The sequence below is a fragment of the Molossus molossus genome, unplaced genomic scaffold, assembly GCF_014108415.1.
Source record: "Molossus molossus isolate mMolMol1 unplaced genomic scaffold, mMolMol1.p scaffold_m16_p_9, whole genome shotgun sequence".
Taxonomy (NCBI): domain Eukaryota; kingdom Metazoa; phylum Chordata; class Mammalia; order Chiroptera; family Molossidae; genus Molossus; species Molossus molossus.
Genome location: NW_023425403.1, coordinates 32,868,654 through 32,893,681, shown reverse-complemented (window position 1 = coordinate 32,893,681; position 25,028 = coordinate 32,868,654). Strand labels below are relative to the sequence as shown.

Genomic DNA, 25,028 nt, shown 5'->3' with positions numbered 1-25,028 from the left:
TGTGTTTCCATGCGGAATCTTCATTCCTGGTCCATTCCCAGAACTCCTCCTTCCACTACCTCTACCAATGTAATCTACTTCTTTCTTTCTCTCTCTCTTTCTCTCTCTCTTTCTTTCTTTTCTTTCTTTCTTTCTTTCTTTCTTTCTTTCTTTCTTTCTTTCTTTCTTTCTTTCTTTCTTTCTTTCTTTCTTTCTTCTTTCTTCCTCCCTTCCTTCCTTCCTTCCTTCCTTCCTTCCTTCCTTCCTTCCTTCCTTCCTTCCTTCCTTCCTCCTCCTCCTCCTCCTCTCTCTCTTTCTTATTGTTGAAAGTATTATAGATGTCCTTCTTTTTTCCCCATTGACCCCCTCCTTCCCACTCCCACCCCCTTCCTGTCTTCCCCAGACACCTTATATTATTTCTGTATGGGTCTGTTTGCCCTATTAGACTATAAATTATTTTGACGGTTAGAACTGTATTTTATTCATATTTACTCCTTCACCAGAATTTAGCACTATAATTTACACATAGTAGTTTCTCAATAAAAGTTAAAGCAAGTATAAGAGCGAGGAAACATTTATTTCACTAGTGTGCCAAGGGCTACACTTGCTGAGAAATTCTTAGTTTAGCTCATACATTTGGCATCCGTAAAATGGTGATAATCTCTCATCACATTAATAGTGTTATGAAACTTAAGAAAAATAATCCATGCCACATTGTTAGGACCTAGTAAATGTTAGCTAATATGATTTATACAAATATAACAATTGTCACTGCAAAGCTAACAAAGTTTGAGGGTGACTAAGGTCAAAATGCTGTGAAAGTTTGGAATTTTCCTTTTTTCATCAACTTGAATAGTATCAAACAGCCAAAGGGAATTTACATGAATGAATGGTTTTTCAGTCTACTGTGTTTAAATTGAAATATTTCATAACAATTAGTTTATAGCTAGTTGGACTTAAGTTCGGCAGACCATGATGAACCTCAACACCAAGCAATTCAGGTTAGTGGAGGAGTGTCTTTTGGGTGGAAACTGAGAATACCACTAGACTTCAAGTCCTGGTAGGTCTGGGCCAATTCAGTTTTTAGTCATCTCTGAATCCTCAGCCCACAGGAAAGTGTTTGCCCTAAAAAAGGCTGAACATATTTGATAAAAGAATTAAGGAATGACCTAAGGTAAAAATTCTGGGAGCGTTCTAAATTTTATAAAAATATATAAAATATATCACTTATTTTAGAACAAAAATGTGTATGTGGTTCTGAGATTTGTATATCTACATCTAGGTGTTTATTTCTGATTAAAAACTATAAAATAAAAGTAGTTTAGCTATTTACTACTGAATATCCAACTAGACTGAGCTGAGTAGAAACAACCTAAGACAGTCTCCATTAAGTAATAGTAATTAGAATGGGTCCACATGCTGCCTGTGAATCCCATATAGTAGGAAAGCTAAGGAGTTTAACAAGTAAACTGGAAAATTGTAGAAGAACACTTACATAGACCCTGGTATCTATAAATGTATGTAGAAAACCTGGTTGGGAGTTTCTTTCGGGGATGTAAGAAGAGCAGCTTGGGAAATCCTTAAAGTAAACCTAGTGCAGCCCTGGCCAGGTAGCTCAGTTGGTTGGAGTGTTGTCCTGATACGTCAAGAATGTGGGTTCAATCCCCGGTCAGGGCACATACAAGAATCAACCAATGAATGCTTAAATAAGTAAAACAACAAACTGATCTCTCTCTCTCCCCCCTCCCTTCCTCTCTCTAAAACAAACAAACAAACAAACAAACAAACAAACAAGCAAGCAAACAAACAAACAAGCAAGCAAGCAAACAAACCTAGTGCTCCTGCTGCCTTGCATAGAGGAGCTGCCCTACCTTGCTCTATTTGTTCTGCCACCCGGCACGCACACCAACCCATGGGAGGAGATGGTCCAAGAGGACTTTCCACTTGATGTGTAAATGAGCAAAGAGCTGTTCCCCTGCACCACAAAGTACCAGGACTCACCAGCTCCTGAGGGGCAGTCTTCATGAAAATGCGTTCGCCAATTGTAAAGTGCTAACTTCTTTTTTTTTTTAAATCCTCACCCGAGGATATTTTTCCATTTTTTGTACAGATAGAGTGGGAGGGAGAGAGAGGAAGGGAGAGAGAGTGAGAAACATCGACGTGAAGGGACACATTGAGTGGTTGTCACCCGCACGACCAACCAGGGCCGGGGACAAACTGCAACCGAAGTACGTGCCCTTAGCGGGAACCGAACCCGGGTCTCTCCGGACCGCAGGCCGACGCTCTAACCGCTGAGCCAAACTGGCCAGGGCTAAAGTGCTAACTTCTTTATGAGTTTACAATGTGACTTTACATATGAGATCTCATTTAAGCTCCATGATAATTCTGAATGGTGGGAACTATCAATTCCATCTCATAGATAAAATAAGGGTGCAGGCAAAAATGACAAAACTGAAGCTTCCCTGATTTGGGTACATCACCAGAAGGCAGAGTTATTGAGAAGACAATAATGCTGGGAAAAACAGAAGACGACAGGAAAACAGGAAGACCAAATATTAGATGGATTGGCTCCATGAAAGAAACCATAAGCATGAGCCTGCAGAGGCTGAGCAGGGCTGCTGAGGACAGGACACGTGGACATCACCCATCCATAGGATGGCTGAGAGCCAATGTAACAACAACAGCTTAGAGTTCAAATGCTTATGTCAGACAGGTCCTGTGTTCTTTTCTTACTGATAGTGACATTTGGTGCTTAGAGTATCTTAACTGTTGAACAAAGGTTAAGATAGAAGGAGAGCAGGGAGGGGTAGGAATATTGTTGAGAAATAGATGAAGTTGTGGAGTGTGAACAATACAAAGGCTGGTACCTGGGCTTTCCACTAAGATTAACCTCTGTGTGCAGTCACCCGGCACAGCCAGGGGAGAATTCTATAAATACCATCTTGGAGGTGGAAGTGGCTGAGGCTCCAGGACACTACCTCAAATATGTGTGTGTGTGTGTGTGTGTGTGTGTGTGTGTGTGTGTATGTGAAGTGGGGGGTTAAACTGCTGTTTAATTGTTGGGGACACGTCTACAATGTAACGAATGCCCTTAGAGAAGCAATTTGGAAAAGAGTGAGTTGGAAACCTTGGGGGAAAGACAGAATCTTTAGTCATAAAACACCTGAACAAGACATAATTATTAGCCCCGAGCTTTATTTTAATGATGTACTATGTCTTAAATATAATGCCGACAGTTCGCTGAAAGATGCCAGCTGCTCCGAAGGAACAAAACAAAAGGAAAAGGAGGGCCATTTGTAATGAGTTGGGATCTTTGTACAACCTGTCACTGTGGTCATCTGATGCTCCAGTGGCCCCAAGGGGCTGACAGGCTGGCTGGCATATGCCATGGGACATCTGCCAACAATCCTCTGGGCTGTGAGTGTCCCCACTTTGATCCTTCACCCGCTGCGTGCCTTGATGCATTTTCAGCAGGTTGTGAGGGAGAGTGGGTGGTTTATTTTTGTAGTGGGGTGGGCAATCAGGCAATTTTTAGACCTGGGTTCAAATTCTGACTCTTAAATTTGACAAAAACTTGGCCTTTTGACCTCTCAGTTCCTGATCTGCACAATGGGATTGAATCCAGATACAAATATGGTGAGGATTAAGTAAGATTCTCTACATGAAAGTGATTGGAAAATAGCAGAAGTCTTTCTGAAGGAAAGGTGATTATCTCAATACCTCCTAGGGAAGATCAAATTCCATATTACCAACTGAATGTTTATCTGGACAGTCCTTTATATTAGTTACATTGTTCTTTGTTAACAAGACACATTCCTCAGTGTAGATCACTTGAGTCCAGTGCACCTTTGCGACCTGTCTGATTGGACAGATATTTTCATTTAGAGAAGAAAATAGCCTCGTTACTTTTTCTTGTAATTGTCACTTGAAATTAATTTGAAAATTTCAGTCTTTAGGAAAATAATGGATGAGATGAGCAATACTTCCCAAGGCATAAATATGAATTCAATACTATTACCTCCAAGAGGCCGTTCATAGACACCTAAACTGGGTTCACATGTTCATTCATTTGTTCCACAGCCGGTGTTACCCACACGTCTCTGCTCCCATTCACACCTCCGTCACTGTTCTTACTGTTTCATCACACAGTTAACTTTTTATAGGTTTGATCTCTTCCACTAGATTAAGAGCAACTTAAAATTAAAACTTTGACCTATTTGTCTTCATGTCTGTAGGGCTTGAACAGTGCTTGTCATATTATACTTACCTTAATGAGAGTGTTATTAGCAGCAAATAACAGACCACCTAACTGAAAAATGGCTTGAACACCAGGAATTTTTAGTTTCCGTGTTATAAGAAGCCAAGAGGCAGGGTGGTTCCAGGGCTGATGGATTAATTAGTTTATAACATCATCCAAGATTCAGGCTCTTCACGTTTTCCCGTTCTTCCGGGTTCAGGATGCTTTATGACTGCCCTGTTTTGAGCACCTCAGATGTGCAGCATCCTCCGGAGAAAGAGGGTGCCATCATTATGAAGTTGACTTTCAGTATTTAAAAGTCCTGAGGACCGAGTCCAAAGTTATACTTCTTTTAGAAGTATTAAAATATTAAATTCTTAAATTCCTTGGAAAAGCAAACTTTATATTAGGGCAAAACAGAGGAAGAAAGCTTTAAAAATAATTTGCCCATCTACCCACCTATGGTACCTTACATGCAGCCCCTAGAGCTTTATAACTTTGGATTTATGTACTAATACCTTATTAGTAGAAACACATTAATCTATAATCAATCATGTACTATTTAGTAATAAGTATTTTATTACCTATATTTTCCATAAACAAGCCAAGTGTAAATGATTGATATATAATGAAGGATAGAGAAAAATCCCAGATACAATAAACACTGTTAGACTATTAGAAAGATTTCTCTGTTTCTTTCTTTTTTCTTTTTCTTTTTGTTCAGAAAGAGTGGGAGGGAGGGAGAGGAAGAAAGAGAGAGAGAGAAACATCGACTTGAAAGGGACACATCAAGTGGCTGCCTTCTGCACGACCCAACCAGGGCCGGGGACAAACTGCAACAGAGGTACAAGCCCTTAGCAGGAACCGAACCCAGGTCTCTGTGGACCGCAGGCCGATGCTCTAACTACTGAGACAAACCAGCCAGGGCAAGATTTCCCTGTTTTCTATTTTTTTAATAATTAATAAGAAATGGTATTAACTTTGTATATTAAGATTCAAGGATAAGTTTGAATTGGTGTAATTTAAAATACAGGTAGAGAGGGCCTCTCTCTAAAAGTCAGAGCTATAACATCTAGCATTAAATCTTGGAAAATATTTCTGTGAACATTTGACCCCAGGGTTCACCTCTCATGTGGTATTTGATATTACTCTTAGTACATTGAGGTCAATGATTACTATAACTCTTTACTGAAGAACAGTTCTTTGGAATTTTTTCACTAAAAGTTGTCATAAATAAGCCAAAAACCAATCTTGGTATAGTCTGTTTCCTGCCATAAGGGATAGAAATATTAGTATTTGTAATAATAACTATAATGCATATGGCACATTATAGTTAATAGAGTGCAATCTCATATATGATCTCTTTTTGAAGCTCACAAGAACACTCTAAAGAAGATGAATCAATATTATTGTTGTTATTGCTAGCATTATCCTCATTTCATAAGAGAAAAAGATCAGGTCCAAAGACAAACCATTGATGGGGACAAGGTAATTTGCAATGGACTTCCACTTAAAGGTGACAAATATAAGCCAAGCATTTTCCTGTACCTCCTCCTACAAATCCACAAGGAAATGGCTGAAGGTAAGAAAAAATCTCACATTTTTATAAAATGGAAAAGAAGTGGATGAAAGGTACCTGACTTAGAAGAGTGGAGAAAACGGAAACCTTGGTGACTGGAGAGGTAGCTGCCCCTCTCCCCCCAACCAAATCCCAGGCTGATTTCTTTTGCAGAACCCCAAAAGGGCTCAGGAAAGAGAGGCGCTTGGGACTAGGAAGGTTGAGGGAATAGAGCTGAAAACATGAGACTTGGTTCAGTCTGTATGAGGAGCACTTACACCCCTGGTTCTCACTCTCATTCCACATTTCCTGAGAACTGTTCCCAGACCCTGGTAGGAGATAATGAGGTTTATTCTCCAGAGAAATTGTTCCAAACTGGATTCAGTCTCTGGCACAGTGGAGAGCTAAGTTGCAGCTCCTTATTGAAAACAGGGGGTTTAAATTAAATTCTACTGGCCAAGTTGAGAGACACCCCAGCCTAACCCCCTGGTTGGTATTCAGACTGTTAGAAACCAGGCTTTTATATCTCTGGACAAACTAAATAGTAAGTAAATGCTTACAGACATAGATGTTTGTGGTTTTCCTAAATGAAATTACTCTACAATGTAAGATTATAGTCAATGAAACTTGTCCACTTACAGAGCTTCCAATCAGTTTTTAGTACAGTAAAACCTCAATATAACGGACTAATTCAGGCAAGGGGGTGTCCATTAAAGCTGAAAGTCCATTATATAATGAAGTAGGTTTGCTGAATGCATGCGAATCAATAACAAAAAATAGGCTGTTAATTTAATTATAAGCAAATCTTGGTTAAATTAACAGGGTGTTAATTTTCACATATGACATTCGGATTGGAAATTTTGTCCATTAAATACTAAGTCCAATTAAATTGAAGTCCACTAAATTGAGGGTTTAGTCTGTAATTTACTCAAATTAGAATATACAATCAAGCCTCGCCATACATTTGACAACGCCCTCTAACATTAAAGAGACAAAGCAAACATGACGACAATAATTTGGAGAGAAGAGTGCAGTGCAGGATGCATGAGAAAGCATTCTAACATCAGAAAGATGAAAAGATACTGCATTTATTAAGTAAGAACAGAATGTTATAAAAGATACAGAGAATAAGAACTTTTGGAAATTAACATATATGTTCAATGAAAAATGTATTTAAATATTGGAAAATAATATTTAAAAATGCCTCAGAAAATTGAAAAATATAGACAAAAATAGAAATAAAAAGAATAAAAAAATTAAGAATTATTCCAAGAGTTCCAACATAAAATGAACAGACGTTCCAGAGTAAGTGAGTAAGTTAGTTCTGAGAAAATGAAGAGAAGGAAATTATTAAGCATATGACACAAAATGAATGTCCACAACTAAAGAATTCAAATTTTCAGGTTTAAAGGGGCCCATCATCCTGAGTGATCAGCATCATGAACACACAGAAGATCAATAAAAGGCAGGAATGTTGCTATGAAATTTCAGAACATTAGGAATAAAAAAAATGATCTAAAACTTCTAGAGAGGAAAAGAAAACATAGATTAAATATGGAAGACTGTGAAGGAGAATTACAGTAAACTCTTCAACACAACATTGGGAATCAGATGACAATGAAGAAAAACAATTTTCATCTTGGAATTGTATACCAGGCTATGGCTTAGTAGATAGTAAATATTAATTTTGGTAATAAAATAAAATCTTTTTTGATTTGTAAGGTGTCAAAGAATGCCTCAGGAAGCTACTGAAGGGTATGCTCCACTGAAATAATGAAATAAACCAGGGAAGAGGAAGATGAGATCTGGGAGACGGGATCTCACACACAGGAGGGCCAATGGCGATTCTAAGGATAACGATAGAAGTTCAAAGACCATAGCTATGCATGCAGTTTAGAGTACAGCTAGCCAGTCCAAATTGAAGCAGGTGGACAGAGGGATTCAGAAGAAAAAGAAAGATAACTTTACATATTTATGTGGAAAATAGCAATGAGAGGCATTGCAAAGCCTAAGGAGAATTAGTGAAGGAAAAGCATATGAAGAAATGAAGCAATTACTAACTCAAATAAAAAAGTTATGCAGAAATAAGAAATAGAATAACAGTAGTAATGATCTCAGCAGTGATTAATATTTATATAATCATAACATTCTGTTATAATATTTTAATAAGAAACTGAGTTATAACTTTATTGGAAAGGTGAGGAAATGGTGTATAAGAATGTTAATCCCTACCTTCCATAAAGAAAACCAAAAAAATGTCTAGAATTGATAAATCAAAAAAGGTAATCGTGTTTGGAAATACGGAGATAAAGATTAGACAAACTGCTAAATGTATATATAAAATGATTAGTTCTCAAATGTATATAAAATGTATATAAAATGATTAGGAGTTGGATGGGTGGGCAAAGGAGTTCTAATTTTTGTTTTATTAAGCTTTGTAATATTAAACATTTTAGAATTAATAGAGAATCAGTAGAGAAAAACAACTCATGAAAAAAGGCAAAAAAATTTACCAAGGAGGAAAATCAAATGACCAATTATTTTTAGGTAAAAGACGGATCAATTTCACAGGTAACCAGAAAGCAAATTGCAATTTAAAAGAGCCACATAATACTATTTACATCCAAAGACCTAAATTGCTACCATGATAAATGTTAATAAATTGTGGTGAAATTAGAATCGTATCATATTTGTGAGCATGTGAATTGTAACTTCTACTTGGAGAATAAGTTTCATATTTTGTAAAATGGAAGTTGAGCATACACTATGACTCAGCAATTTCACATCTAGGTATATAATTAATTCCAGTTTACAGTATTTTTTCCCCCAAAACTGCCCGAGGATAAGAATCACTCAGTGTAGGTGGGTGGGGGACTTAATAAACACGTGTCTTCTCTGTGTTTCCCTGGAGATTATGACTGAGAAAGACTAAGAAAAAGTTTGAGATTCTGTATTAAAGAAATGTTTCAACTTGTGTGCAAGGCTGTTTGTTGCAGCATTGTTTTTACCAGCTATAATTTGCAAATCACTTAAATATCTAAATTACAATGGAATGTTGTTGAAATAAACTATATACATTAATATCTTTGTATATGTTAACATCGATACATCCTGAAAATAAACTCTTGAATAAAGACATCACAAAAAGCTAAGTACAGTATGATACTATGTATACAAAGTTTAAAACACAAAGTAGTACTATTTATAGTATTATTATAACAGGCAGGGATTAGCAAAAGTAGGTTTACAGTTGTAATACAAATAAATAATACAATAATTAATAAATAATAATACAAGAATAAACTGTTTCAGATACAATCATCAAAACGGAAAGGCTACCCACAGTATGGGAGAGCATAATTGCCAATGATATATCAGATAAGGGGTTAATTTCCAATACATATAGAGTGCTCATACAACTCCACAAAAGGAAGACAAAGAACCCAATTAAAAAATGGGTAGAGGAACTAAATAGACACCTCTCCAAACAGGACATACAAATGGCCAAGAGACATATGAAGAAATGTTCATCATCACTAATCATCAGAGAGATGCAAATCAAAACAACAATGAGGTATCACCTCACACTTGTCAGAATGGCCGCCATCAACAAATCATCAAACAACAAGTGTTGGCGAGGGTGTGGAGAAAAGGGGACTCTAGTACACTGCTGGTGGGAATGCAGACTGGTGCAGCCACTATGGAAAACAATATGGTGTCACCTCAAAAAATTAAAAATTGATCTTCCATTTGACCCAGTGATCCCACTTCTAGGAATATACCCTAAGAAGCATAAAACACCAATAAGAAAGAATATATGTACCCCCATGTTTGTAGCAACACTATTTACAATCGCTAAGATCTGGAAACAGCCCAAGTGCCCATCAGTAGATGAATGGATCAAAAAGCTGTGGTACATATACACAATGGAGTACTATGCAGCGGTAAGAAAGAAAGATCTCTTATCCTTTGAGACTACATGGAGGGACCTGGAAAGTATCATCCTAAGTGAAACAAGCCAAACAGAGAAAGACAAATTTCATATGATCTCACTGATTTGTGGAATATAATGAACATAACAGTTTGAGGAATGGGGTAGTCCCAGAGACGCGGAAGCAGGGTACAGACTGACAATCCCCTAAGGAGTGGGGAGGTGGGGGAGGGATGAACCACAGAACTTATACGCATGTATGCATGAACAGTGGACATGGACAACAATCTGGGGAAGGGGCAGGGAGGAAAGGGGGAGGGGGGAATCAGTGGGGGGAAAAAGGAGAATCATCTATAACAAAAATTAATCAATAAAAAAAAATAAAATAAAAAAAAGAATAAACTGTTTCATATATCCACAACTGTAAACCTACTTTTGCCCATCCCTATTTGTGTAACATAATACAACATTATATATATAAAATAATGGAAGAGAGTGATACATTTCAACTTCAGAGAAGTGGCACCCCTAGATAGAGAAGGGGGTTTTAATTTTTGTAAAGCTGAATAACAAAGATCTGCCTTCTTAGGGAGGAGGTGTATGTTTGTTTTTCCTCACAAACTTTGGCTCCTAAAGGGGGTGTTAGCATTTTCAAAGGAAGCAATCCCTTAATTATGCACCTTAACATGCAACTTCACTTTTTGACCAGATCCATTTCTGCGAAGGCACAGTTTTTGCTCTGTCTTCTACATAGTTTGATGGCTTATCTTAAAAGAACATTTTGACTTGTTTCTTTCTTTTTCTTTTTTTATCCTCACCCGAGGACATTTTCCCATTTTTTGTTCAGGTAGAGTGGGAGGGAGAGAGAGGAACAGAGAGAGAGAGAAACATCGATGTGAAAGGAACACATCGAGTGGCTGCCACCCGCACGACCGACCAGGGCCGGGGACAAACTGCAGCCGAGGTACGTGCCCTTAGAGGGAACCGAACCCGGGTCTCTCAGGACCGCAGGCCAACGCTCTAACCGCTGAGCCAAACCGGCCAGGGCCTTGTTTCCTTTTGTTTACAGAAAGATTTCAAAAGTCTTCTGATTTCTCATTTTGCCTGTTCCTATCAGCAGGATCACCTGATATAGTAGATGCTTTTAATGGAAATGTGATTGGAATCGGTCATTCATTTTTCAGGCAATTGAAAATATATGACTTAAAGTAAAAATTATTAAAATTTAAAAAAGTAATTAAAAATAAATCCACACATAGATCTGCATACGTGTGACTTCATTAGACAGTATGACAGAGGTCTGCCTATACCACACCCATTGGGATCCTTGATGACTTCCAGTTTGGGATTCTTTAAAGTGAAGCCAAAAAATAAAAACTTCTGTAAAGCAATTTGAGAGAGACATAATTCTTTTAGTTTTATTATTTTTGTCTTTGTTGATATCTTTCTATAATTTGAGAGCAATTTTTAATTTAATTAATTATTTTATTTTTGTTACAGATGTTTCTCCCTTTTCTCCCACTGATTCCACCTCTCCCTCCCTCCCCGCCCTCTCCCCAGCCTTATTGTCCATGTCCATTGTTCATGCACACATGCATATAAGTTCTGTGGTTTATCTCTCCCCCACAACCCCTCTTCTGGGGATTGTCAGTCTGTACCCCACTTCCACGTTTCTGGGACTACCCCATTCCTTAGACTGTTATGTTCATTATATTCCACAAATAAGTGACATCATATGATACTTGTCTTTCCCTGTTTGGCTTGTTTCGCTTAGGATGACACTTTCCAGGTCCCTCCATATTGTCTCAAAGGATAAGAGATCTTTCTTTCTTACAGCTGCATAGTACTCCATTGTGTATATGTACCACTGCTTTTTTATCCATTCGTCTACTGATGAACACTTGGGCTGTTTCCAGATCTTAGCTATTGTAAATAGTGCTGCTACAAACATGGGGGTACATATATTCTTTCTGATTGGTGTTTCAGGCTTCTTAGGGTATATTCCTAGAAGCGGGATCACTGGGTCAAATGGAAGATCAATTTTTAATTTTTTGAGGTAACACCATAGTGTTTTCCATAGTGGCTGCACCAGTCTGTGTTCCCACCAGCAGTGTACTAGAGTCCCCTTTTCTCCACATCCTCAGCAACACTTGTAGTTTGATGATTTGTTGATGGGGGCCATTCTGACAGGTGTGAGGTGATACCTCATTGTTGTTTTAATTTGCATCTCTCTGATGATTAGTGATGTTGAGCATTTCTTCATATGTCTCTTAGCCATTTGTATGTCCTGTTTGGAGAGGTGTCTATTTAGTTCCTCTGCCCATTTTAAAAATATGGAACAATTCACGAATTTGTGTGTCATCCTTGCGCAGGGGCCATGCTAATCTTCTCCGTATCGTTCCAACTTTAGTGTATGTCCTGCCGAAGTGAGCACTGAGAGCAATTTTTAAAGCAAGTTTACATTATCAAGTCTCTTCAAACTACTCATTCATCTTAACTTCAAAGAAATGTTTCCTTGTTGTAGAACTTGTATGTTATAGGCTTATATAATATTTAGCAAAATTAGATAATATAATGATAACTGGGATCATGGACAAGTTTGTGAATGAACACAACTGCCTACCTGCAGGAGAGAAAACAGTTGGGCATAGGTGGAGAGTAGCCCAATATTCAAGAGTGTTCTGCATACTGTTGGCAATTCCTGTATATTTTACAGAGAGACTGGAAAGTTCGGCACATTTGATAAATTAGTTATTTATAGGTTGGTTAGAACAGCTTCTATATTTCCACCTGTTTAAGTATAACTACAAATAAGAACTGTGAGTTTGGGCCTCTGGTCAAGATGGCTGGTAGGTAAACACGATATCGCCTCCTCCCACAACCACATCAGAATTACAACTAAACTACCGAACAGCCATCATTCAGAATTGCCTGAAATTGAGTTGAATGGAAGTCCTACAACTACGGAATTAAAGAAGCAGCCACATTGAGACTGGTAGGAGGTGCGGAGGCGGATGGGCTGGTCCCACACCCACGTGTGGCGGATAAAATCAGGAGGACACCTCGGCTGGGAAGGTCCTCCCTGAGGACTGAGGGGTCCCCGTCCCACACCAGGCACCCAGCTCAGGGTTCCAGTGCCAGGAAGAGAAGTCCCCATAACTTCTGGCTATAAAACCAGTGGAAACTGAGGCTGAGGCTGCGGGAGCCCCAGGCAACTCCTCTTAAAGGGCTCGTTTATGGACTTAACTTGGACATGCTCCCTCTAAGCTTGGAGGAGAGGCCGCTTGAGGGGTACCAGAGACCTACAGGGAAGAATTGAGCTGTTTGGCCTCAGAATGAGGGCTGGAGAGGCGGTGCTCTCCTGGACAGACTTGCTGGATGAGGCTGATGTTCCTTTGGTGAGCCCTTCCCTGGGGTGGCAGACTGCTGCCACATCTGGGCCTCCAGCAACTTGGCTCACACTGTTTGCCCCACCCTGGTGATTTCCTGAGATCTGGGCCCACCCAAGCTATTTCCAAAGGTTTTACTATAGTGTTGGCCTGTCTTAGATCCTGCTTCAGTTTCCTAAAATATCTCAAACAAGTAGCATCTGGTCTTAGCGAGCCCCATAACTCTTGTTGAGTAGCCCCAGGCCTGGCACTGGAAGCAACCAGCCTTGGTTCACAACTTGGCTTTTCATGGGTACCTCCAAGCCCAACACCAGAAGCAGCCATCAGAAGATTACTTCGTAGCTTATGCAGGATGGCCCTGGATAGAACACAGGCAGTGGCTGACCTTGCCCGAGAGCCAGCACACCCAGTGGACAGCTTCAGACCATGTCAAAACACCACCACCTAATCACCTGCACAAGTGACATACTCAGTGAGTAGACTCAGTGGGTACCAGCCCTAATTAAGTAAGTCTTGCTTTGTGTGATGGGTTCCTACACAGTTGATCCTCCAATGTAGTCAGAGGCCAGTGGTCAGTGGGCACAGCCAGTCCTTGCAGTTGATCAGCCTGAGTAAATCCCTTCCATTGATGTGCCAACAGCAATCAAGACTCAATTACAACAGAATGGTGTACAGTTCACACTCAGGATGCACCTCAAGGGCCCAACTAAGATCATCAGGGAGGTTGTGCCACTGGATTCTACAAGGCACCTACAACAATAGGCCACCCTACAGAGAATAAAAGACATAGAAACTCTACCTAATACATATAAACAATCACAGGGAAGCAGCCAAAATGAGGAGACAAAGAAACATGTCCCAAATGAAAGAAAAAAACAAAACTCCAGGAAAAGTACTAAACAAAATGGAGATAAGCAATTAACCAGATGCAGAGTTCAAAACACTGGTTGTAAGGTTGCTCAAGGAACTTGGTGAGACATTCAAGGAACTTAGTGAGACCTTTAAGGAACTTAAGGAGACCTCTAAGGAACTTAAGTGAGAATATCAACAACATAAAAAAGGACCAGTCAGAAATGAAAGATGCACTAACTAAAATAAAGAATAATTTACAGGGAATCAATAGTAGAGTAGGTAAAGCCAAGAAGCAAACCATCGATTTAGAATATAAGGAAGCAATAAACACCCAATAAGAACAGCAAAAAGAAAAAGACTCGAAAAAAATACAAATAGTGTAAGGAGCCTCTGGACAACTTCAAGTGTGCCAACATTCACATCATAGGGGTGCCTGAAGGAGAAGAGAGAGAGCAAGAAATTGAAAAACTGTTTGAAACAATAATGACAGAAAACTTTCCTAACTTGGTGAAGGAAACAGACGTATAAGTCCAGGAAGTACAGAGTCTCAAACAAGATGAACCCAAAGAGGTCCACACCAAGACATACCATCATCAAAATGTCAAAGGTTAAATACAAAGAGAGAATCTTAAAAGCAGCCAGACAAGCAGTTAATTACCTACAAGGGAGTTCCCATAAGGCTGTCCGCTGATTTCTCAAAAGAAACTTTGCAGGCCAGAAGCGAGTGGCAAGAGATATTCAAGGTGACAAAAAGCAACGACCTACAACCAAGATTACTCTACCCTGCAAAGCTAACATTTAGAATTGATGAACATATAAAGAGTTTCCCAGACAAGGAAAAGCTAAAGAAGTTCATTACCACCAAAACAGTGTTATATGAAATATTGAAGGGTCTTCTTGAAGGAGAAGAAGAATAAAAATATGAACAATAAAATAGTAATTAATACATATCTATCAACAGTTGAATCTACAAACAAAATGAGCAAGCAGAACAGAAACAGACTCATAAATAGAGAACTTTTTGTTGGTTGCCAGATGGGCAGGGGCTGGGGGAATGGGTGAAAAAGATGAAGGAATTAAGAAGTACAAATTGGCTGTTACACTGATGAACCTCAAAGGGAAGTGGGGAGGGAGGGTAGGGTGAGATGAACCAAAGAACTTCTATGCATATATGCATAACCAATGGACACAGACAAAAGTGTGGGGAGGGCAGAAAGGGGGTGGATTGGGGAGGAGGGGCTCAATGGGGAAAAAAAGGGAGGGGCACCTGTAATACATTCAACAATAAAAAGATGAGTTAAAAAAAATAAAAAGAACTGTGAGCTTTAAACAACTGAGGTGATCAAAAAATATATATACTTTTTCTGAAGTACAAGGAGGCTTGTGTAACTTTGCAGACATAAATGATTTTAAACAAATCTCCACTTTATGCCATATGACAGAGTAGAAATGTTCATTATCGCTTAGAGAAGGAGATAATGTTTTATGTGTCACTAGAGGAAAGTGTAAAACAAATATTTTACAATTTTTCTCTAGCCCATTTATTGTTTTGATTTGACTCAAATAACCTTTTCTTGTTATTGTAATCGACTTCCTAATGCATCTTCTCAACCGCGTGGGCAGATACACAGAACTTTATATGCATGAATAATATAAGTTGATGTAGCAATATATTTTCTTTGTTTCCACATTACACATACAGCACAAATCCTAATAAAACTAGACTGGAATATATTACAAATTCATTTGGTTAGTATTCAGTTACTGAGTGAGTGAATAAATATATATGATTTAAATTAAGAATGTGCAGACCATTACTTACCTGCCACCTTTTCTACTTTATTTTGACTTTTGCACTTATCATGTTTTATTAACATTGTGAAGTTGTAAACATGAGTACAATAAAAGCCATATTAAAATGTTGAGGTGAGGGGCTTGTCATATGTTGGAACAGGAAAGCCCGGAAAGTAACAGTAGAGACGCTTGTTCTCAGGTGCAGTGTCTGAGAATATTGCTGTGTCAGTGATGCTTCTAGCTCTTCTTTGCAGAAGGTGAGTGTGTACTGATAGTCCAGAAGGTGCACTTCAAAGAGTGGTCAGTAGACCCCTGGGCTGAATGCATATTCAGTCCTTGTTAAAAATGCCAGCTTCTGGGCTCACCACATACCTATTACATTTACTTCTCTGGAGGTAGGGCCAAAGAATGTACATTTAAAATAAATGGTTTTATTGATTATTATGAATGATCAAATTTGTGGTCTTTTTAAAGTTCTGGTTCCTTAGGAGCAGAGCCTTCAATAGGGTAGTTGTAATCATGGTACCTGATTTATTGAGGACGTTTTTTTTTTCTGAAAGATTCATGAGGTTGAGGGTGAAGCAGGATGGATGAAGAGGAAAGAGCTGAGCAATGGTGTGGTCTCAAGTAAAAATTTAACCTTGGTCTGATCCACAGTGGGCGGACTAAGGTGTTGTCAGGCTTTGAGGCAAGCATGGCAATATTTAGTACCCTGCTTCCAGCCAGTCACAGATCGTGGGCTGTATAGGAGGTGAGGGTAGGGAAGATGGGTGCAGGCATTTCTGATTAGCAGAGGACACTGTTCTTGCCAAGGGTTTAGCTGTGAACCTTTTGGTAGCCAGCACTCATAGCAGCTAAAAACAGGAATGCCTTGGTCTTACTAAGAGGGTCTGGATGGGGCATCAAACAGCATTCATCACAGTCTACTCTGCACTGCTCAGACTCACTCGCTTCTCCCGTCACGTTCACTAACCATACGGATCCCATGGTCACAGTTCCTGGGGAGGGTTGGTGGGATAAATTAAAGCCCCATTACTGCAATTGGTACCAATTTCCGAATTGATATTCATTATCTGCCTCCTCTGCCACTCATTTCTGATTCCCCTCACCTTCACTAGCCCTTCTGGTGGGTCTAGGTGAATTGTTTTTTGGGTTGATAAAAATTTCATCTCTGAGGAGCTGAAGTCTCTGGTTACCATGCCTTTTTGAAACTGGGGTTGTTATACTTTCGATTTATAGTTGCAGATGAGCACGGATGTGCCAAGAGATGCCCCAAAAGATGTGGCAGACATATTCATCTTTGTTCTTCTTAGGTGGTAGTTCTGCTTCCTCATGATGATCAGGGTTGATTTTCCTGGCTGTTGGGGTAGCTTCTTTTTGTATCTGCTGGACTACTGGCATAAAAACCCCAGTGTGATTGATGCCAGCCATTGCTTCAAGTTTAGTTGGAATTTTACTGTGTGTTTTGGGTAGAAATGCTCCCTATCTTGTAATTAGGATCCAGAGACTATAAATGTGTGTAGGAATGGGAAGCACAGATCTTTTAAGCGAGTCACTGGAAGCTTTCTAGAACTTGATTCCTGGACCTATGTCTTCTATTTATTGAGGACACAACACCATGTGATGGATCTTGGTTTAAGGAATTTATCAAATCCTGCAGGATAACACCTGTCCTCACAGTATCATCAGACTGGTGTCTCAGCAGCATCTCCAAGAGGCTGTTTCATTGATGTATTTGGAGAGGAGCTTGATGACATAGAATGTGGTAGGACTATGTATCCCATGTATACATTTCTACTGCCATACCTTTTTGAACATAAAGTGGGTCTCTTGAGCTGGAGTGATGTCATGCAGAATCCCATGACTGCAAAGCAGACACCCTGGGAGTTCTTGGATAGTGGTACTAGCTAAGAACCTGTGGGCAAGAAAGGTAACACTGTGTGTGTTAATCCTGGTCAGAGTGCCTCTCTCCCCTTCCCAGGATGGGAGAAGTCTGATGCGTGCAATGTACCACTAAGCCACTGATTGATCTCTTGGAGAGATGGGTGTATTATCCCAGTAAAGGGGATTTAGGAGGGGCACCAATATTGATTCTACCATAGTGACCCAGTGGCCTTTCTTTCAGGATACTGTTTAAGCCATATTTAATGCAAAGGACCAAATTTGACCATATGTGTAGGTCAATTTGTTAGTTTAACATACACTATTTGATTAAACCAAAAATATGACCATATGTTGAAATTGATTGAATTCATACAGTTATTTTCAGCTGTTTGGGTAAACCCAAACTAGATCTATTATTGGGTCAGATAATTTAATAAATGCAGACACAAGATTTGGATGTTAGTCAGTTAATGAGGGAAAAAAGGGTCCAACCGTTGTGGCTATGTAGAATTAACCTTTGAAAAATGTTGCTACTATTGACAGTGAAAAAGCTCAGAAACAATGCAGAGAGATGGCATGACTAAACAAGGATTCCTTTGGGATTTTGAAAATTGTATTTTATAAAATATTCTTTCCTTAAAAAGTTACTGGTCTGTAATCTTGCAATAGAAAAAAGTACTATTTTTTCAATTAGTAAATTACTAATACATTTTCAATTAGCAAATTACTAATATAAAATCATAAAGTGATGGAATAGCAGAATTGGGAGGGCTTCCAGCCTCACATGCATCCTCCTTTCCAGGAAGAGAATTCTCTTTATTACAGGATGATGGTCAAATCGCTTCCACTAATTACGTGATGTGGCATCTAGTACTTCCCAAGACAGTCTACTTAATTTCTTTTGAATATTATTATTATTATTTTTTAAATGAAGCAGTTTATTAACTCAGCATCATTTATTCTAATGCTTCTTGTTGGCAACTGCCACCTGTCACGTGATTTGGTCCAGATCTCTGTCCCTGAGGTGTCAGTTTGTGGTCCGTATCCTGGTCTTTTCCACCATTTTTAGCCCTTCCAGGGCTTGGAGGACGAGTTGGCCACTCTCTTGGAGCCTCTCTGCTGAAGTGGCCAGGCAGACACTGTTTCTCTGCGGTCCTCCACACGTCTTGGTCATGGAGCTGATCCCAGTGCCACTCTGGAGGTACAGGTGCCGCACCGTGGAGGCAGCTCCTGTGTAGAACCAGTTCTCATGGGAGGGAGCAAGCTCTTTATGCCCGGCAGTGCCCACTCACTCAGAGCCTTCCAGCTTCCTGGACTTTTGGAGGAAGGTGGTGAGAACTCTGATGAACACCTGCAGGGTCATGTCTTTTACATAACTCCAGGCATCTAAGGTCTCCATGCTGCCTGCCAGGGGAAAAAGAAGATAGTACTTTTATTTTATTTTTTATAATTGAAAAAACTTAGACTAAAAAATAGAAAGTGAAAAAGTTACTTAAAAAAACAAAACAAAACTGTTGCTACTAGCATTTTTGTTTTTCTTTTTATATGCTTTAATTACTCCCCAAAGCAGTTGTAACCACGTTATACATACAGCGATATATCGTACTATTTTTTAAAACTTAAATTATAATCAAGACCTTCCTTGCCCTGGCCAGGTGGTTCAGTAGGTTGGAGAGTCGTCCTGTACACCAAAGTTTGCAGGTTCAATTCCCAGTCAGGGCTCATACCTAGGTCAAGGGTTCTGTCCCCAGTTGGGGCACATATGGAAGGCAAGTGATAAATGTTTCTCTCTCACTTTGATATTTTTTTTTCTCTCTCTCTCCCTTCCTCACTGTCTCTATATTTAAAAAAAGTCTTATTTTGATATTGCAGATACCTTTGAAGCATTGTTTGCGATGGTGCCAATTCCAGCTGCTCAGTCACTGGAAGTAGTTCAACCACACTCTGCTTTATCATTCTGTTATGGTTAGACAATACATTGTTTCCACAGGTGAAAGCAAAGGGTGAAAGGGAATTTACCTGTAGATACTTTAAAACACAGTATTGCCTCCCATAATATTATGACAGGATAGACAATTAGATCTTAATGAGGTTTATGCTTCCCTTTTAGTTTGCATACAATTCCCCTTTATAGAGAATGCATGTACAAAGTAGGGACAGGATAATTCCATTTTCTCTGGTGTCAACACAAACTTCATAAGCATGGATACTCTTTTTATTTGCTCTTGCTTTAAGAAGAACCAACATATCCTTTAGGTGGCAATTAGGATTTTTGTTCAAGCTTCAATTCTGTTTCTCAATGTTTTTCTTTCTCTTTGGTTTTTAGTAATTTGACTATTATATTTCTAGGTATGTTATTTTCTCTGTATTTATCCTGTTTAAGTTTTGTTAAGCTTTTGAAATCTGTTGGTTGATATTTTTCATCAAGTTGAAAACATTTGCTGCCATTATTTATTCAAAAAATTTGTATTCATATTTCTCTCTTCTTTTTTTGTGACTCTATGTATGCACTAGGCCAGCTTTTCTCAACCTGTGGGTTGTGACCCCTTTGGGCATCAAATGACCCTTTCACAGGGGTCGCCTAAGACCATCAGAAAACACATATTTCCGATGGTCTTAGGAACTGAGACACTGCTCCTCTATCCGTCTCCAGGCGGGTCCGCCTACATGCAGATACACCCCCATACAGATATGCCCACATATGAATACCCAGCGTGATGACATCGTCATTCCAACCCTGTCACATACACCCTGTACAAATACAGGTGTATGTGACAGAGTTGGCGCCATAATGTACTTATGTGGACCAGTCACATGTGTGTAGAGAGCAGCTACTGTGTAGAAGAAAGCTGCTACTCTGTTAAAAGCAACTACTGTGTTGAAAGTAGCAGTATTGGAGGTAAAATGACACTTCATAAATTATAATTACTGGGTAAATGTAAAATTATATACTGTAAAATCATCAACTACTGCAAAAAAAAAATCTGTACAATGGGAACTTAATCTGGGTGCTGATCGGTCTTTTTATATTCAGCTGTGGTTGATGTGAATACTGCCCCCTTGTGATAGTAACAGGTATGTAAAAAAAAACAACAACACAGAATGGTAAATCATAGGAAACTTAAATGCACTGTATTGACTAAACTATACCCTGCATCATCTTTTTTTTTTTATCCTCACCCGAGGATATTTTTCCATTTTTTGTACAGATAGAGTGGGAGGGAGAGAGAGGAAGGGAGAGAGAGAGAGAAACATCGACGTGAAGGGACACATCGAGTGGCTGCCACCCGCACAACCAACCAGGGCCGGGGACAAACTGCAACCGAAGTACGTGCCCTTAGCGGGAACCGAACCCGGGTCTCTCCGGACCGCAGGCCGACGCTCTAACCGCTGAGCCAAACTGGCCAGGGCTGCATCATCTTTTGTATTATTAAAGCTATTGTTGTATATTATTTTCATTAGCAAACCATCCCATGACAATGGATCATGTAGAGAAGAACGTTAAGGAAAGAAAATATAGCGAGGATTTTGTACAGTATGGTTTTACCTCAATAATTACAGCAGGATTTGAAAAATTGCAATGTGTTATTTGTTGTGAAGTTACATCAGATGAATCTATGAAGCCAAAGAAACTAAAACACCATTTTGATAGCAAGCATCTGAGCTTTGCCGGCAAGGATACCAACTATTTTAAAAGCAAAGCTGATGGACTCAAGAAAGCCAGACTTGACACTGGTGGCAAGTAACACAAAGAAAACGTAGCAGCCATTGAAGCTTCATATTTGGTGACATTCAGAATGGCCAGAGCTATGAAACCTCACACCATTGCTGAGGATTTACTGTTGCCAGTGGCCAAAGACATTGTTTGAGTTATGATTGGAGACGAATTTGTTACAAAATTGAGTGCAATTTCCTTATCTAACAACACTGTCCGCAGAAGAATAGATAACATGTCTGCTGATATTCTTGATCAGGTAATACAGGAAATTAAATCTGCTCCACTTCCAATATTTAGCATCCAGCTTGATGAATCCACAGACATTGCAAACTGTTCACAGTTACTGGTTTACATGAGGTTTATTAATGATGGTGACTTTAAAGATGAGTTTCTTTTTTGCAAACCTCTTGAAATGACAATTACTGCATGTGATGTTATTTGACACAGTTGGTTCATTTCTGAAAGAGCATTAAGATCTTTTGGGAAAAGGTGTTTGCACAGATGGTGCTCCAGCTATGTTAGGATGTCGATCTGGATTTCAACGTTCGGTACTGAATGAGTCACCAAAAGTCATCAGAACTCACTGTGTGATTCATTGGCAAATATTAGCAATGAAGACACTGCCACCAGAGTTACAAGAAGTAATGAAAAGCATCATAAGTTCTGTCAATTTTGTAAAGGCGAGCACTTTAAACAGTTGACTGTTTCGCAACTGTGCAATGAGTTGGATGCGCTGAATAATGCTCTGCTATTTCACACTGAAGTAAGATGGTTGTTGACAGGAAAAGTTTTAAAATGTGTTTTTGAGCTTCGTGATGAACTCCAAACCTTTTTTAATCAGAAAGCAAGACTACGGTCCGAAGCACTTTTTAGCGATAAAAGTGAATTGCAGAAAATAGCTTACGTGGTTGACGTCTTTACCATCTTGAATGAATTAAATTTATCACTGCAAGGACCAAATGCAACATGCCTCGATTTGTCTGAAAAGATCTGATCATTCCAAATGAAACTTCAGCTTTGGCAAAAAAAATTGGATGAAAATAAAATTTACATGTTGCTTACCTTATCTGCTTTCTTTGAGGAACATGACATTGAACCAGACAAAAGGACTACAATGATAATTTCTGTGAAAGAACACTTGCACATGCCTGCAGATGAAATTTCATCGTACTTTCCAAATCTACCTGACATCCCATTTGCACTTGCCAGAAGCCCATTCACAGTCAAAGTTGAAGATGTTTCTGAGACAGCACAATAGGAGTTCATTGAACTTATTAACAGTGATGCAGCAAGAACTGATTTCTCTACAATTCCAGTTACAAAATTCTGGATCAAGTGTTTGCAGTCATATCCTGTTCTTTCCGAGACTGTGTTGTGCCTTCTTCTTTCATTTCCAACAACATATCTTTGTGAAACAGGGTTTTCCAGCTTTTTGGTTATCAAGTCTAAATACAGAAGTAGACTTGTTGTGGAAGATGATCTTTGTTGTGCTCTTGCAAAGAATGCCCCTAGAATTTCTGATCTGGTGAGAAAGAAGAAATCTCAACCTTCGCACTGACATTGGCTTTTTATGCATACTGTCCCAAAATGTAGCAATGTAGTTTACTGTTGTTATATTAAGACTGTTACCCATGCTACACAGTGCTTCAAGACAAAATTTCATTTACTTGTAATTAAAAATAAATATTTCACAATATATAATTACATATTGTTTTTGTGGTTAATCACTATGCTTTAATTCTGTTCAATTTGTAACAATGAAAATATATCCTGCATATCAGATATTTACATTATGATTCATAACAGTAGCAAAATTACAGTTATGAAGTAGCAACAAAAATAATTTTATGGTTGGGGGTTACAACAGCAAGAGAAACTGTATTAAAGGGTCACCGCATTAGGAAGGTTGAGAACTACTGCACTAGACATTTGATATTGTTCTATTGGTTACCAAAGCTCTGTCTATTTTTTGTTCAGGCTTTTTCTTTTTTGTACTTCAGTTTGGATAATCTGTATTGTCCTGTCTTCAGGTTCCCTGTTTTTTTCCTACTGCTGTCTTTAATCTATTATTAAGTAGATTAAAATTTATGTAGTAAATTTTTTATCTCAGTTATTATAATTTTTATTCTAGAATTTCTAGTTTGTATACTTCCAATTTTTCTTGATGTTGTCCCAGTGGACACTTATTATGTCCATCTTTCCTTTAAATACTTGCATAGATCTATTAAACTAGTTTTAAAATATATATTTTTTTGCTAATTCTAATATTTCTGTCATCTCTGGGTCTGTTTCTGTTTACTGATTTTTTTCCCTCTTTTATTTAGCAAATCCTATGTCTAGATATCTTTGATTGTGTGCTGGACATTGTAGATACTCTGTTATTGAGATTATGGATTTTACTCTATTACTTTAGAGGCTTTGGGTTTTATTTTTCCAGGCAGTTAATTTTCTGGTAAATCATTTTGAGCTTCTTGATGCTTATTTTTAAGTTTTGTTATGGCATATTTATAGTAGTCCTTTTCCTAGGGGTACAGTACTTCCCACCCCCCATTCCTTATACATGGTCTTTCTAGGGATCCGGAATACCTAGAGTATTAATAAAAGTCTCTACACTCTTGCTGATTCAAATTCCAACATCTCTCAGCACTGAGAAACCTCTGAAATCTCCAGTTAATTCACATCTCTCCAATAACTATTCTTTCCCCCACTCTAGGCTTCAAAGAATCTTATCCCATCTGCACTTCGTACTTGATTACATACAGAGAAGGCCCTATGCAGAATTCTGGAGCCCCTTCTCTGTGTGGCTTCCTTTAGACAAATTCCAGTTATTTCAGCAGCCCCAAACTCTGATTTCTGCCTTCTCAGCTCAGTGAAGCAATTGCTTGGGCTCCACCCTCCTGTACTATGTTCCAGAAAGTGCATCTGGTGAGAGAACTGGGACACTGTGGGACTCATTTTGTGTGTTTTCCTTTTCTAATGGACCACAGTTCTGCATTACTATTTGCAAGCATCTGAAAACAGTTGCTTCATATGGTTTTTGGAGTGTTATAGTTCTCTACAATGGGCAGGCTAGTCTAGAATCATTATATCTGGAAATGAAAACCTTAATAATGCTTCTGTGTATTAAGAGACTAGCATTTATTTCCAAAATATCTCTTCTGTTTTTTAGTTTTATTCTTTTTCTAATTACTTATTTTATGCGTCTACCCAATGATCCATGTGTTTGACATATACTTGGAGTTTTGTTTTTTTCTAAACTATGAATTCTTTGTCACATACTTGGTATCTTCTAAGATATTTAAAATATAAAATTAAATTTCTTTAACAATACATTTATTCTTTTATGAATTGCCGCAAATTTACACTTCTGATTTTTTCTTTTGTTGATATGTTATCCAAAGTTGTTAATAACCATTTCTGAGCCCCAGCCTATCCAACCTATAATTTCAGCAAGATGCCAGACAGCTACTTTCCTGAAGACTAAACATTCTAGAATACCTTAAATCTCAGAAGTTACTTCTGCCATTTCTTTTTTTTTTTTTAAAAAAATTTTTTTTTTTTTTTTTTTGCTTATTGATTTTAGAGAGAGAGGAAGGGAGAGGATGAGAGAGATAGAAACATCGATGAGACAAAACATCAATTGGCTACCTCCTGTATGTCCCCTGCTGGGGACTGGGCCCACAACT

General features: G+C 38.6%; 1 non-coding gene and 1 pseudogene across 1 annotated transcript; both read right to left on the bottom strand.

Annotated features, from left to right (window-relative positions):
• Positions 1 to 12,032: 12,032 nt before the first annotated feature.
• Positions 12,033 to 12,139, bottom strand: LOC118623155. The gene has a single exon (XR_004958239.1). It is a non-coding gene; the product is annotated as a U6 spliceosomal RNA (small nuclear RNA).
• A 6,446-nt stretch (positions 12,140 to 18,585) lies between these two features.
• Positions 18,586 to 19,023, bottom strand: LOC118622342 (annotated as a pseudogene).
• Between the last annotated feature and the right edge of the window lie 6,005 nt (positions 19,024 to 25,028).